The sequence below is a fragment of the Hemitrygon akajei genome, chromosome 10, assembly GCF_048418815.1.
Source record: "Hemitrygon akajei chromosome 10, sHemAka1.3, whole genome shotgun sequence".
Classification (NCBI taxonomy): domain Eukaryota; kingdom Metazoa; phylum Chordata; class Chondrichthyes; order Myliobatiformes; family Dasyatidae; genus Hemitrygon; species Hemitrygon akajei.
The window spans coordinates 106,573,180-106,589,538 of record NC_133133.1 but is presented as its reverse complement, the minus strand read 5'-3'; the positions used below and the strand labels follow the sequence as shown (position 1 = coordinate 106,589,538).

Here is a 16,359-nt window from a genome sequence, read left to right as displayed (position 1 = left end):
TTTTCAAAATTTTTTTGTTTCTGTAAGATTCCCTCTTATTCTTTAGAATCCAAGGTGACTCAATCTCTCTTCATAGGCTAACTCCTTCATCTTGCATCAGCCTGGTGAACCTTCACTGCAATGCCTCCAAAGCCAGCATATATTTCATCAAGTAAGAACAGAACTGCCCTAGGGACGACCCTGTACACTTGCAACATAACTTCACTGTTGTTAAATTAGATCCCGTTATCAATGAAAGCCAACTTTGCCTTTTTGGTGATTCCCCCTTCTTGCTTTTCAAGGGACATAGAGTCATGGAACACCACAGCACAGAAACAGGCCATTCAGCCCATCTAGTCTGTGCCAAACCATTAATCTGCTTGTCCCATAGATCTGCACCTGGACCATAACCCTCCATACCCCCCCATCCATGTACCCAACCAAATTTCTCTTAAATATTGCAATCAAACTCACATCTACCACTTCCACTAGCGCTCCTTCCACACTCTCACCTCCTGTCGATGGAAGTATGCAGTTTTAATTGTTTCGGCATGGACTAAATGGGCCGAAGGATCTGTTTCTGTGTGTACTTCTTTATGACTCTGTGCCTTCTGAGTGAAAAAGATCCCTCTCATGTTCCCCTTAAACATTTCACCTTTCACCCTGAACCTATGATCTACGTTCACTTCAGCTACCCATTTCCTTTTCATATAATTATAAAAACTTTTACAACCAGTTTTTATTTGGTACACAAACAGAAGAAATCCAGCAGATGCTGGAAATTTCAAGCAACACACACGAAATGTTGAAGGAACTCAGCAGGCCAGACAGCATCTATGGAAAAGAGTACAGTCGATGTTTCAGGAATCACGGTGGAGAATCTTGGCCTGAAACGTCGATTGTTTACTCTTTTCCATAGCTGCTGCCCGGCCTGCTGAGTTCCTCCAGCACTGTGTGTGTGTGTGGCTTTTAAATGTTGTGCCAGTTTACTTTCATGGTTAATCTTCGCTTTCCTTATTGCTTGCTAGAGGGTCTTATTTACATTTTAAAGTTTTTCCATCTTTAGTTTACCACTGCTCTTGGAGACTTTTTACGTATGAGCTTTAAGTCTGATGTTTGCTGTTTATCCATGGATGAGAATTTTAAAATTAAGAAGTTGAATATGCATTGATTGTTATTAATGAATAATTTATTAATAATCAATTTTTACAGGAGATAAAACAGACTGTAAATAATAATCTCTCTCTTTTTTTTCCAAGGATGGTTAAAGGGACACTGATATTTGTCATATGTGTGATAACCCTTTCGGGAAAATTGATATCAGCTGCAAACCCTCATAAAGGTATGGAATATTTCACATTGTCAACTTTCATTGATTTTGATTAGTTTTGCCTTCTTTTGCTGGCACTCTCTATATGAAAATACTGAGGTTACAAACCGATAAGTTACCCAGCTATTTGAAAAAAGGTTCAATTTGCTTTTGACAAGATTGAAGTATGTTAGGCCTTTAATATCTATTGAAGCCCAAATATAATCTTGATTATATTGATCAGAATGTAATCATCTTAGCCATATGAATTAACTTCTTTCCCTCTATAATCTTCAGCCTGGTTGCTGAGAGTATGGAAAGAGAAGAAACATGACTATAAATGATCGGCACAGCTCTACATGTTGTATTGAAAGATTTTAAGTTACTTTTCTTTTTGCTATATCACAAATATGCTTTATAGGCAAATAATACAAAGAAAAACAGGCAATTTATTTTGCCAGGTATTTGTTTTGAAGGATCAGACAACAGGAATCAGGAAATGTGAGCTTTCTACATTCTAATACTGAGCACAATCTAATAAGGATGATGACATTGAACATAGCACATTAACCCTTACAGCATAGTATGGGCTCTTCAGCCCACAGAGTTGTACTAATCCTTTAGCCTACTCCAGGTTCAACCTAACACTTCATTCCCACATCACCTTCCATTTTCCTTTCATCCACGAGTCTCTTAAATGTCTCTAATGAATCTGCTTGACCATCTCCCTTCACAGAGTTTTCCACAAACTCATTCCTCTCTGTGTAAGGATCTTCCACCTGACATCCCTACTCTATTTCCCTCCAATCAATAAAATTATTTCTCCTTGTACTAGCCATTTTCACCCTGGGAAAACAGATTTTGACTATTCACTCCATCTATGACTCTAATCATCTTGCAGAACTCTATCAAGCGAGAGAAGGAAAGTTTAAAGGAAACTCGGGAGGCAAGGTTTTTCCTTAACTTGGGTCCTGGAGCATAATGCCATGGGATGCAGATGGAACAATGAGGTCTAAGAGGCATTTGGAAGAATATAGACGATGTGCAGACATGTGGGATTAGTTAGGTTACCACCATTGTTGGCAGACATGGTGACCCAAAAGGCCATTTCCGTGTTGTGCTCTTCTATGCTCTTTATGTATATTTCTGTGTCTTCATGAGTTTTTGTTCAATTTCCTCAGACCCCCCCGCCCCCCCAAGAATGTACAAGTTGGAGGGTTAATTGTAAAATGGCCACTGTGATGGCAGAATCTCTGGGGAGCCCAGGAACAGGGAATATTTATGGGGAATGCAGTTGCTCTGGGTACTGATACAATGACAGCACATATACAATGGGTGGCATTGACCACCTTTCATAGAATCAAAGGGATATAGAGCACAAAAACAAGCCCTTCAGTATGCCCTGGATGGTCTCTCCTTCCTGGTGGAAGAGGACAGGTATCATAGGATACACAGGATCAATACAATTTGTCCTCTCTTACACATGCTAGCAGAAGATTTTTTTTTGTTTAATTCCATTTCCCATGTGTTGGTCTTTAGATCTACAAGGATCTTCAAGTCATGAAATGCACTGTGGACATCTGTCTCTGCCGTTGTTTCATGCTGTAAGGTCCTAACTCCAATCGATTGTTAATGGATTCTTTACAAACTCCCACTCATCTTTCTACTGATTAACTTAAATCAGTGATGGAGTCTGCTAGGAAAGGAAAGGTGGAGGATGGAATAGGGGTGGGTGAGAGGGCAGAAAGGAGTTGTGGGATTCTGTTCTCTTCAGCCGCTGTCATTTCCACCTATCTGTTCTTCTCCCCTATTTTCCTCTTTCTTTCTCTCTTTATTTGCCTTCCTTTATTATTCACCCATCACTGTCTCCCAACTCCACCTCAACACCCACTCCCCTATCTGGCACAGCTTGCCTGTTATCTTACACCCCTCCTCAGCCCACCAATTACCTCAGACTCCTTTCTCACCGCTGCCCTTCCCATCTCAATCTCGCCATCTCCGCTCTCCAGTCTCCATCTTGTTGCAGGGGTTTGACCCGCAGCCCTTTCCAGCTGGATAGTATGTTATGAATGTCTGTAGCCTCTTGTGCCTGTATTCTGTGGTTGCACCTTCTCATGGGATGTTGGTGTCATTGGGAAGGCCAGACGTTAACCATCATCAATGAACTGGTGGCATGTTCCCAAATGTGACAGCTGATAAATCTGTCCGTAACTGCTAATCCTGACCCAGGAGTTCTTTAGGGGCTGTTGTTGAAGAAGTCTTTGCACAAAACAGTGCTGTTGATGGGAAATTAGTTACAGTGTTGGATAATGTGCCAATCAGTCAGGCTACTTTTCCAGGAAGATATTGCTATCGGATAATTATTGTCACATGTACTAAGATACAATGAAAAGCTGGTCTTGCATACCTTTCATGCAGATCAAATTGTTACATAGTGCATTAAGCTAGAATAAGTCAAGTCAAGTCAAGTCACTTTTATTGTCATTTCGACCGTAACCGCAGGTACAGTACAGAGTAAAAATGAGACAATGTTTTTTCAGGACCATGGTGTTACATGACACAGTACAAAAACTAGACTGACTATGTAAAAACAACACAGAAAAAAAAACTACACCAGACTACAGACCTACCCGGGACTGCATAAAGTGCACAAAACAGTGCAGACATTACAATAAATAATAAACAAGACAATAGGGCAGTAAGGTGTCAGTCCAAGCTCTGGGTATTGAGGAGTCTGATAGCTTGAGGAAGAAACTGTTACATAGTCTGGTCGTGAGAGCCCGAATGCTTCGGTGTCTTTTAGACGGCAGGAGGGAGAAGAGTTTGTATGAGGGGTGTGTGGGGTCACAATCAAACAATAACAGAATATAATGCAAAAGTTACAGAGAAAGTGTAGTGCAGATAAACAATTAAGTGCAAGATCACAGCGAGGTAGATTGTGAGGTCAGGAGTCCATGTTATTATACGAGGTCCATTCAAGATCCAATAATAATGGGATAGAAGCTGTCCTTGAGCCTGGTGGTATGTGCTTTTAGGCTTTTGTATCTTCTGCCTGATAGGACTGGGAGAAGAAAGAATGTCTTTGATTATGCTGGGTGCCTCACTAAGGCAGACAAAAGTGTTGGCCGAGTCCATGGAGGGAAGGCTGGTCTGTGATGTGCTGAGCTGTTGATGGAGCTCCATTCAGCCAGACATGTGGAAAATATTCCATCAACTTGAGCCTTCAAGGAAATCTGTATTATTTGCTGTGTGGTACCTAACACCTTACCTGATCACGTTGGCACAGAATGGATTGCGACCGATCTAATTAAACCTGGATTATAACGAAAACCATTCACCCTGTCCACTACCCCAATCTCAATCCCATCCTCCAAACTCCCTGGAATGTTAATTGCAGGAGATAACAACGGTATTAAATGTCAAGAAAGGTGATTAGAGTCCCTGTTTTGTGTCGAATGACTGTGTTGATGTTAGTAACGATGATGAAAAGTGACAACATCGTATATAATTTCACAATAATATTGTTATTCCATCACCTGGAATTGGTGACAGGATCTCTGGAAGGCAATTTTGTTTGAAGGGAAAGGGCCTGACAAGCTTGAAGCTTAATATTACACTTAGTGATCAGAGAAATGTGAGAAAAGTGTCAAGTAAATTAGCAGAATATTCTTTGGACCCACTAGTTATAAATGACAGAGTAGATAGTTGGCTTCTGATGAGGCAGAGCAAGTCACAGTCCGTGTAATGCAATCAGAAAAGGAACTGAAGAAGGATAAAAGCAGATTTCCTTTTATTGGGTGTCCAGGCAAGTTATATCAGCTCATGCAAGCTAGATTAATTCTAATTTCCGCATTTGGATAAACTTCCAGATAATGACGTATGCTACAGTACGGAAAGGCTGTTTAAGCAAGTTTCCAAATGAAATCAGAGCAAAAGTGACAGCTGTGACCAACTAGAAAGCAGAAAAGAATGACTGTAGAAGCATTTACTAATTTAATGTTTGAGAAGGAAGTGTCTTCCAGGCTTCAGTTTTGACATTCTAACAGCTTTGCTTCACTTCCTTAAGTCTTAAGGTTGGATCTCCACAGAGACAGAGGGGAATGAAGGCAGTGCAGAGTTCAGCTTATGCAAGTGCTGCGTTCATGTTATGCTGGCACAGCAGGGCAGCTGGTAATGCCGCTGCCACACAGTGTCGGGCACCCGGGTCTCCAGTACTGTCTGTGTGGGCTTTGTATGCTCTCCCTGTGGTTTTGTGGGTTTCATCCAGATGTTCTGGTGCCCTTCCATATCCAAAAGAGTCTCAGTGTAGTACTTGGTGTCATATACTGTATGTCCTTTGATAATAAAATGACTTTGAACTTTTCTCTTTGAAGACGTGCAGGTGGGTAGATTAATTGACTGCTGTTAACTGACCTCTTGCGGCAGTGAGAGGAAGAATCTGGTGTTAATTGACCTCTCGCGGTAGTGGGAGAATCTGGTGTTAATTGACCTCTCGCGGTAGTGGGAGAATCTGGTGTTAATTGACTTCTCGCGGTAGTGGGAGAATCTGGTGTTAATTGACCTCTCGCGGTAGTGGGAGAATCTGGTGTTAATTGACCTCTCGCGGTAGTGGGAGAATCTGGTGTTAATTGACTTCTCGCGGTAGTGGGAGAATCTGGTGTTAATTGACCTCTTGTGGTAAAATCCAGGCAGCAGGATTGAGTGCTGTCAGTCAGGGTAACTCTGTAAAGTCGTAGAATCACACATCAGGGAACAAGCCCTTCAGCCCAGCTGTGTTGTCCAGCAAGCTAGTCCCATCTGCCTGAGTTTGGACCGAAGTCTTCTAAACCCATTCCACCCATGTACTTACTTTTAAATGTGGTTACTGTGCCTGCCTCAGCCACTATTTCTGGCAGCTCGATCCAAAACCACAGCATCTTTTGTCTGAAGAAGCTGCTCTGATGCCTCTTTCAAATTCACTTGCCCCATCACGGAGCTATTCCCACAACCCACGGGCTCTTCATCTCATACTCTCAATATTCATTGCTTATTTATTTATTATTATTGTTATTTCTTTTCTTTTGTATTTGTACAGTTTGTTGTCTTTTGCACACTGTTTGTCAGCCCTGTTGCTGCAGTCTTTCATTGATTCTATTATGGTTATTGGATTTACTGAGTATACCCACAAGAAAATGAATCTCAGGGTTGTACATGGTGACATATATGTACTTTGATAATAAATTTACTATGAGCTTTGAAATCTCTTGCTTCTCAACTTTATGCCTTTTTGTTTTTAGTATCCTCTCTTTTGAAAAGCAGTCTACGTCCTTTCACCCAGTCTATGCCCCTTGCAATTTTATAGACCACTATCACCCCTCACCTCCTAGTCTTTGTCTACACATCTGAGGCGATGCCATTTTTATTTGCTTTTGTTTCTTGTTTTGTCCTGCTGAATATAGTGGGTATGCTGTGTTGGTGTGTGGGGACTCCTGCATATCCTAGGTTGTATTGGTCATTAACGCAAACAGCAGATATCCCCCTATGTTTTAATGTATATGTGATAAATGTATAAATATAAATCTGAATTTGAAGTGGTTCTAGAGGTGGCAATGAAATATTGAACACGTGCTGTACCTGTGCAGAAGTTTTAGATATGTAAGAAAAATTCTGTAAAGTGAAGGTGCTCTCAAAAATAATGAATCAGAAGTTTCTAAAGATCGCAAGAATTACTATAAAGAGCAGTAAAAACATAAATCAAATCAATATTTGTGTGACCACCCTTTGCCTTTAAAACTTCAATTCTCTCTGTTACGCTGTCGTGCAGTTTTATAAGAAAATCAGCTTGTAGGTTGTTCCAAGCATCTCAGGGAACCTGCCACAATTCTTCAGCAGACTCTGGCTGTCCCGCTTGCTTCTGTCTCTCCAGATAGTCCCACACAGCCTCGAAGATGTAGAGACCAGGGCTCTGTGGAGGCCACACCATCTGAAACCATATAAAAAATCTAGGGTGCATGAGACTTTTGCACAGTACTGTGATACTGCTCCTTTAAAGCTGCTTGTACTACTTCAATTTAAATCTTCCAGTTTGAGGTTTTCTTTTTGATTTATAGCTTGGAAAAATACCTGTTTTTGAAATAAAATCTATAAAGCAAATGCATCAAATTTGCTTTCACTAATTAATTGGAATGAACTGGTGATGACAATAAATATTATGCTCCACATTTAATATCATTGCTACCTACATTTTAATTAATCCAGATTCTCCCCTCTGCTCTGATTACTCTGTCCCAGCACTAATTAATGTATTCCTTTACCTATATGACCACTACCAAAACCGTCTGGACACTAAACCACACCCTTACAGCAAACTACACAGCTAATCTCAGCTAATCTGTTTTTACTACAGAGTTTCATCACTGTACAAATGAAAAGGACTATCTTTAATGTTTCCCGTGTGTGGTATTCTTTGGCTGTTATTGGTCAAATATGAACATTTTAAATTCATCATAAATTATTTTTTATTTTAATGAATTTTGATTGAGGAGAGCATACTAATCCACAGAATGTGACTAAGTATTCAGTTTATAAATAAGGGAGTTAAAATACAAGACTTGTTCAATTATTCCATTTAATCAGAGGATGTACACAGTATGCCTGAACTTCTTAGTCTACACAGGCATCCATGAAACAGAAGAAAAACTCCGAAGAATGAATATCAGGAAAATGTTAGAACCCCAAAGCCCCCTCCCCCCTCCAAAGCACCAGCAGCAGCAAAGCCTTAATGCTCCCTGTTGTGTTCTTTATACATACCGTGGGTTACTAAGAACAAACCATGTTCTGGAAGAATTAAAACTAGAGCTTTTATTTACAACAGCAAACAGCAACCACGTTTTACACTGCCATGCTTCTAGATCATTCTGTCATTTCTGCACATGCTCCGAACTCTGTCCAATCACGTTCTTACACGTGATAAGTGATATCACCACACTTCCCCCTCACCTCATTTGTTCCAACAGAAATAATCAAGCCCCCCCAGCACCCACCATGCAAGCAATAGCAGAACCCCCAAAGAGTTAATCAAACACCACTGTTCATCCCAATTCTTCAACATCCCACAGGCTCTCTCTCTCACTAATGAGAGTAAGTCTATTGAATGGACCTCCAATATGATAAAGTGAATCTCAAGATGTATTTTTATAGTCTGCCTGCTCTGCACTTTCTCTTTAACTGTAACACTTCATTCTGCATTCTGTTACTGCTTCTCCCTTGTACCACCTCAATGCACTGACGTAATGAAATGATCTGTATGGATGGTAGGCAAAATGAAGTTTTTCACTGTACCTCGGTACAGTTATTGGTAAACTATTTACCAATAATGGCAATCAATGATTTCAGATATGAACAATGCTATTCCAGTGGAAATTATGCCCTGACTTTTATACGTTGTTTAATGCTGAGGCTCGGCTGAGTTTCCTTCTCGCATGCAACATTAAAAAGCTTCAATCTCCTTCATAAATAATGCGTCACTAGCAAAATTGCATTCTCACAAGTGCATAGTTTATAACTGCTTATTTCTACAATCTCAGCAGCAGATCATTAATTACAAGGAGAAATGAAGCAATCTCTTACTTTCATTAAAAGTTACATTTCAGCCCAACGATCAGTTCTTGTGCTGGTGGCAATTCAACATGCGAAGCGACATTTAACTCAGTCTACATGGTTGAACTGTAGGGATGTTCACACTGGCACTGCAGCTGTGACTCGCAGATGACAAGTGGGAAGCCATCAAGAAGATCTGAGCCCAGTGTGTAATAGATTTCAATAATTTTCATTCACAAACATCACTGACATCATGAAGTGCTCTTAAAACTATTATGTGCTCCAAGGCCAGCATAATGCTTCTAAAAGTAGGCTATACTAATAGGAAAGTATTCGGCAATTCTGTGAATTTACAGATCCTTCTGAAAGTTACATCTATTTGAGTAAGTTTTTTAGAAGAAACCTTTTTCATGGTAATTAATGCTTTTTTTCCACAAGCATCTTTTCCGATTTTTGTTTTCTGTTGGGATTAATTCAACACCTGTGGGGATTTTCGAACTGTAGGCCAACGATTGACTTATCGGTAAGGAATCTCCCCTTGTTTCATAATCTGAAGATATGTTGATTATGACTCTTTCTTGCATAAGCTGTCTCTTGCTTCTGTTTTTACAGATATCTGTGAATTTATTTTTAAAGTTCAAAGTTCAATGTAAATTTATTATCAAAATACGTGTATGTCCCCATATACGACGGTGGGATTTGTTTTCCTTGCAGGGATTCACAGCTGAACAAAGAAATACAATAGAGTCAATGAAAAGCTACTTAGACTGCCGCACAACCAATGTACAAGAGAAGACAAACTCTGTAAACAGTAATAATAATACTAATAACAATAATAACTTACACAGGCACAATCAAGAGGCAAACATCATTCAAAATCTTGCTTTAAAATGCAAACTCCAAAAAGAAATCACACCTTACTATAAATACAAGCCTGATCCAGTTTTAGAGTCTGAGTCCTACAAATTACATTATGATCTGTTATTGCAGATTGGACAATCCATAATAACCATCTGGGGGATATTACAGGATTAGCAAGCAAGAACAACTTATTTAATAGGTATCGCCATTCCAAACACACACACAACCAGTAAGTGAAAAATACCAGAAATATGCTGAATTAAAAGAGGAAATTGAAAGACTTTGGAACATGAACTGGGTATACATTGTCCCAATAGTAATATCTACAACTGGTGTCAATCCCAAAGGCACAACACAATAACATTAAACATTTAGGGCTACACAGTAATATCTATGTACATCTTCAGGTACCACAATGCTAAACACCACTGGAATAATCAGAAAGTTCCCAGCAATTGAGAAATGAGCGTGCTTGTCTATGCCCATACCTAAGGTTTTACCAGCTTGAGTTGAGAAACAATAAAAATGCAACAATAATAATAAACAAACATACAAATGAATAATACAGAAAATATAACTTGTCGAGTGGAATCAGCTCAGAGTTGAGTTGAGTGAAGTTATCCACGCTGGTTCAGGAGCCTGATGGTTGAAGGATAATAACTGTTCCTGAACCCGGTGGTGTGGGACCTGAGGTCCTGTACCTCCTTCCCGATGGCAACGGTAAGTAGGGAGCACGGCCTGGATGGTGGGGGCTTGATGATGGATGCTACTTTCTTGTTTCAGCTATCCTTCCAGTTGTGTTTAATAGTGGGGAAGGCTCTTCCTGTGATGGACTGGGCTATGTCCACTAATTTTTGTAGGTTTTTTCATTCCTGGCCAATGGTGTTTCCATGCTAGGCTGTGATGTAACCCGATTTTGTCTACAAGTTAGAGAATACACAAAGATCACTCAATATGTTAATGACATCTCAATTGGTTTTTAATGGATGGCATTGAAAGCTCATAAGGCTGATAAGAAAGGACAATGATTAAAAGTCGAGGAAGAGAGAAAACTTGTTCTGCTGTTTGCAGGATGTACATTGGACTTCTGTGTTTAATAGTATTTAGGGAGTTTGTATGTGGAGACATCCATTAGTTACGCTTTCATATCCTGAAGACAGCTTGTATGTTTGTATTTGCTATTTTTATTAATGATTATAATGATTATTCATTAATTATTATTAACCATGATTAATAGTTAATTGAAATACTCATTATTATTACTAAGCAATAATAGTATTATTACTAACTATTGAAAATAATAATAATAATTAGTTAATAACAACTATTATTACTTAGGAATAAATACTAGCTGATTACTTTGGAGCAAAGAGGATAATGGATGAAATATTTGACTTTAACATGATAGGTATATAAAACCCAAAATTTTGTAAACACACACCCAATTAGGCTGCACCTGTGGAAAGAGAAACTCAGTTACTGATTTGGGTCGAAAACCCTTTACTTAGAATCAAACCTTCAAACAGTCCAGAAACAGTTATAACCCTGCAACCATCAGGCTAACTTTGCCATGAACTCCAAGCCTGACTGCAAAAGGAAAAGGGCTGAGTGTGAGACTAGAAACCCCATCCTGTAAAACTGCAGAGCGACAGAAGTGCCAAAAGCGGATCCAAAGACCTCATCTCTGAATCTTCGCCTAGAAGACGTGTGTGGTGAAAGTGAATGCCACAGGGCCGATCAACTTTCGGCTCAGGAGAGAGGAATTAAAAGAGGAAATTGAAAGACTTTGGAACATGAACCGGGTATACATTAACCCAATAGTAATATCTACAACTGGTGTCATCCCAAAGGCACTACACAATAGCATTAAACTGTGACGGGGTTCAGAAATGACCCTAGTTTGTGACGGGGTCCAGAATTGCCCCTATGAACTGTGCTCTTAACAAGAAAGAGAGAGAGGGAAGTGTACAACGCAGAGACTTTATTATTAAGAGAGAGAGAGGAGAAGAATGCTCAGAAGATTGATGTTATGATTTCTCGGCAGTTTGTTGACATTTCTACAAGGACACTGCCTGCCTGTAAGTTCTTACAGAGAGAGGAGGGTGGAGCAGGTTGATGGACAGATGGGGTTCAACATGTGGGGATAAATACCAGGTCCATTGATACACACACAGACACGTGGTTTTGGACACTGGACGAGCTTTGTTGTACCCACAGGGAGGTGGGGTTTTTGCAGGTTCGATATGGGGAAATCGATCAGTGGCTCTCGCAGTGTGAAAAGGTGTGACTGGTGGGGAATTATTTGTGTGTCCACCCTTGCCTGGGTGATAATTCCATCACTGAAGAATGGTTGTATGTGTTATGGTCACAGTCGGTGACTTCAACAGGATTTCAGAAGACAACGGGAAGATCGACGGCATCAGCTCACCTCTCACCTCTCCCTCTCCAACTCAACTCAACTAAATACCACAAACTGAACTGCACTCTCTTCATCATTGTAAGACTATATCCATCCACCCCTAGGTTTGAAAGAGCCTAGTCTTGTTCCTATTTCCACACATATATATATACAAATGTTTGTGTGTGTATATATATATATATATATATATATATATAAAATTGCTAACCTGTTTAATATATCTGCATTTATAATACTGTATTGAGTAGTTACTAATAAACACTATTAGTTCACAGCAGTACCAGACTCCTAAGTGTTTTCCATTTCTGCTAGTTCTTTAACTTGTCACGGGGTATGTGACAAAACAGTTAGAGCTACACAGTAATATCTATGTAAATATTCAGAAATCACAATACTAAATACCACTAGAATATGCCTCCCTCTGCTTTCCTCCAATCACCTTAAAATTGCCCAGATGGAAGATGAGGAGTTGTTCCTCAGGCCCCATTATAACAATGTACAGAATTACAGGCAGATAGGTCTGAGTGTGAGTCAGATAAACATAAGAAACAGGAGCAGGAGTAGGACATCTGGCCTATCAAGCTTGCTCATCCATTCAATAAGATCATGGCTGATCATCTCTACCTACCTACCTTTTCCCCATTACCTTTAATTGCTCTACTATGCAAAAATCTATCCAACTTTGTCTTAAATATATTTACTGATGTAGCCTCCACTGCTTCATTGGGCAGAGAATTCCACAGATTCACCACTCTCTGGGAAAAGCAGTTCCTCCTCATCTCCATCCTAAATCTACTCCACAAATCTTGAGGCTGTGTCCCCTAGTTCTAGACTCACCTCGCAGTGGAAACAACTTTCCTCCCTCTATCTTATCTATCCCGTTCATAATTTTAAATGTTTCTATAAGATCTCCTCTCATTCTTCTGAATTCCAGTGAGTACTGTTCCAGGTGATTCAATCTCTCCTCATAGTCTAATCCCCTCATCTCTGGAATCAACCTGGTGAACCTCCTCTGCACTGCCTCCAAAGCCAGTATATTCTTCCTCAAGTAAGAAGACCAGAACTGCACGCAGTACTCCAGGTGCGGCCTCACCAATACTCAGTACAGTTACAGCATAACCTCCCTGCTCATAAATTCAATTCCTCCAGCAATGAAGGCCAACAGTCCATTTGCTTTCTAGACAACCTGCTGCACCTGCAAGTGTTAAAAATGGCAGGCAAGACAACAGTTGCCCCAGTGGACTGAAACAGATGCTCCACCAAGCAGCCACCCAATCTGTGTTTATTTTTGCAATAAAAGGATATCACACTGTGAACACCAGATGCAATGCACCAATTCCAGTCCTTATAGAGCTCCTGTGTTCTTCAGGGGTGACTCTAAGATTCCTGTTACCTGTTTCTTTAATTATTCATCCCACTCATACTACAACTTATCTGCCTGTGTTTTGTTCGATGTTATATCAAGGTCTGATATAGGATTGAGGAACCACAGTTCATTTTCCTTCTGGGTATATTGTAGTCTTCCGGTCTGCACATTGAAATTTACAACTTCAAGTGGCTCACACCCTCTGCCTGCAACGGGCTTGACCAGGTCACCCCTAACTGCCCACTTTCACTGACCATCATTTTCACGCCATCTTAAAAGTTTCTACCCCCCCCCAGGCAGTTAATCTGATCATCCGTTATAGTTAGACCCCACCCCCTCTATCTATTACTCTACCCCCTCTATCTATTACCCCACCCGCTCTATCTATTACTGCTGAGCCAGAAAAAGCGGGATCTCCCAGTAGCCACCCACTTCAATTCCACGTCCAATTTCCATACTAACATGTCCGTCCATGGCCTCCTCTACTGCGGCGATGAGGCCACACTCAGGTTGAAGGAGCAATGCCACATATTCCACCTGGGTAGCCTCCAACCTGATGACATGAACATCAATTGCTCGAACTTCTGTAATGCCTCCCTTCACCATTCCAGTTCCTGTTACCCTCTCTCACCTCATTCCTTACCTGCCCATCACCTCCCTCTGGTGCTCCTCCCTCTTCTCTTTCTTACATGGTCTTCCACCCTCTCCATCAGACACCCCCTTCTCCAGTCCGTGATCTCTTTCACCTATCAACTTCCCAGCTCTTTACTTGAGCCCCTCCCATTCTGCAGGCTTCACCAATCACCGACCACTTTGAACTTTTCCTCCCCCACCCCACACTTTCTTACACTGACTTCTCATTCTTCTTTCCAGTTCTGATGAAAGGTCTCATCCTGAAATGTCGACTGTTCCATCTTTTCCATAGACGTTGCCTGGCCTGTTGATTTCCTCCAGCATTTTGTGTGTGTTGCTCGGATTTCCAGTACCTGCAGATTTTCTTGTGTTTGGGATTTACTACATTAACTGTTTTTATTTCAGATTGCAAGGTGGCATAGTGGTTAGCACAACACTTTACAGTGCCAGCGACCTGGGTTCAATTCCTACCACTGCCTCTAAAGAGTTGGTATCTTCTCCCTGTGATGAAGTGTGTTTCCTCCGGGTGCTCGGGTTTCCTCCCACAGTCCAAAGACGTACCGGTTGGTACGTTAATAGGTCATTGTAAATTGTCCTGTGATCAGGCCAGGGTTATATCAGGGGGTTGCCCGGTGGTGAGGCTTGAAGGGCTGGAAGGGTCACTGTAGCTTAATTAAATCAAATAAAGTTCTTTGATTTTTTTTGCCTTATATTGAAACTGGGAGACCAAAATTCATTAATTAAGAAAATGGAATGTGATTTCAATGACAGAAGTATATTTTGAAACTGAAGCAACATAATTTGTATAATACAAGACTCATATTTGAAGAACAAGAAGCACCCTTAACTCCTGGTGGAGTCCTCAGAGCGCAGTCATGACAAGCATTTTGCACCAATCTTTTTGGTGATTGCTCATCTTGGGCATCTGAAACCTGGTGGAACCCATCCCTCTCCAGGTTTTTGGAGCCGGCTGGATTCGAACTCGGGAGCCTTCGCTCCGAAGTCCAGTGCTGATGCCACTACGCCACCAGCCAGTGTCATCAGAAAATATTTATACCTTATTCATTTTGGCACAGATAAACTAGACTTTCTTGTGTGCTTGGAAGATGCTTTAAATTTTCAAGGCTGCACTGGTTATCATTTAGATATGAAGCCATAAGACATCAGAGCAGAATTGGGCCATTCAGTCCATCAACTCTATTCCTCCATTCCATCTTGGCTGATTTACTTTCCCTCTCAACCCATCCTCTCCATAATCTTTGACATCCTTATTAATCAAGAACCTTTCAACCTCCACTTAAATATACCCAGTGACTCGGCCTGAGTAGTCGTCCGTGGCAATGAATTCCCCAGATTCACCACCCTCTGGCTGAAGAAATTCCTCCTCATCTCTGTTCATGTAAATAGAAGCCTCGTTGATTGAAGATTTACTAAATGTTCCAATTAGTTGCAGCACAGGAGGGCCTTTTTATTTGGAAAGGTCAGTAATTGGTGTGGACAGGGACAGTTCATTAGCTGCAATTTTCCAGTGTGAAAAAATAATTTCCCACTAATGGACACGTGTGAACTTGAAGGTGCTTAAAATAAACCGCAAGAGGAAAAAAACCAGAAAAATTGATTCCTTCTGCAAACAGATTTCCATCTGAAAACAAGGACATCCATTTCTCAGCATTACCAAGGAAATAGTGATGTGTGATTAAGTTGTTTCTGGGGCAGTAAATTAGTTTGAGGCCCTCTGTTGGTCAGGGTCGACCATGGGTGTTGTGTCACAGCTGACTGTCTACATGACGTGCAAGCCAGGGCAGTACAACATGGAGAGCAAGCAGTTGCCCACGCAGAAGGCTCCCCCTCTCCACGCAGCTGATAAATCCAAATGAATGGCAGAGAGTGATACAGTTTGGCACCAGCAGTGTTTCAGGAGTTGCCAGTCAGCATTGAACTCAACGTAGGACTGCCTTAGGGACTCCAGCTCCAGAGCTTTCCTCGGGGTTTACTCCCGAAGCCTTCCCCATGAGTGAGTATAACTGCAAGGCAGCAGAGGTTTGAGATTAGAGTTCTCCTTCTCCTAGATGAGCCCCATCTGCTCAAAGTGACTGTGACCCACCTTTGCCCGCTCTCCTGGCAGTAGAAACGATTCCACTGGGTTTAGTAGCTAAGTTGCATGTGAAGGCCAGGAGCTGGACTTGCTTGTCAGAGGCTACTTGAGATGCACAT

The 16,359-nt window shown here is 41.0% G+C and overlaps 1 long non-coding RNA gene across 1 annotated transcript in view; it reads left to right on the top strand.

Annotated features, from left to right (window-relative positions):
- Window positions 1–1,321, top strand: part of LOC140734103 (uncharacterized) — a 166,831-nt gene extending 165,510 nt beyond the window's left edge. Inside the window, exon 3 of the long non-coding RNA XR_012100473.1 lies at window positions 1,239–1,321. This is a non-coding gene — a long non-coding RNA (uncharacterized lncRNA). The remainder of the gene's footprint in view (window positions 1–1,238) is intronic.
- Window positions 1,322–16,359: the final 15,038 nt, after the last annotated feature.